We start from the raw sequence: 311 nt of genomic DNA, 5'->3' as shown, positions 1-311 counted from the left end.
GAGTTGTGGGTGCGCACGCGGCAGCACACGGCCCTCGGAGCAGAGACCCACGGCCTCGGGGGGCCTCTTGGGTGCTTGTTAAAGCCCCGGTTCCCGGCCAGAGCTGGATTCGCGGGGTCCGGGGTGGGATGTGGACCCCTGCGCTCGTAAGCAACCTGCAGGTGGCCCGGTGCTGGCAGCCTGGGGACCGTGCCTGGTGAGACTTCTGTGGGGAAGCAAGGCTTTGAAATGGGCAGGTGAAAATGTGACCAGCTTTTGGTGTGACCGTCAAAAGTGCTGTGCACCCAGCCGTCCAGGAAAATGACTGTCTA

This window comes from Phoca vitulina, unplaced genomic scaffold (assembly GCF_004348235.1).
Source record: "Phoca vitulina isolate PV1807 unplaced genomic scaffold, GSC_HSeal_1.0 scaffold47, whole genome shotgun sequence".
In the NCBI taxonomy this organism is placed as follows: Eukaryota; Metazoa; Chordata; class Mammalia; order Carnivora; family Phocidae; genus Phoca; species Phoca vitulina.
Note: the sequence above shows the minus strand (reverse complement) of the source record.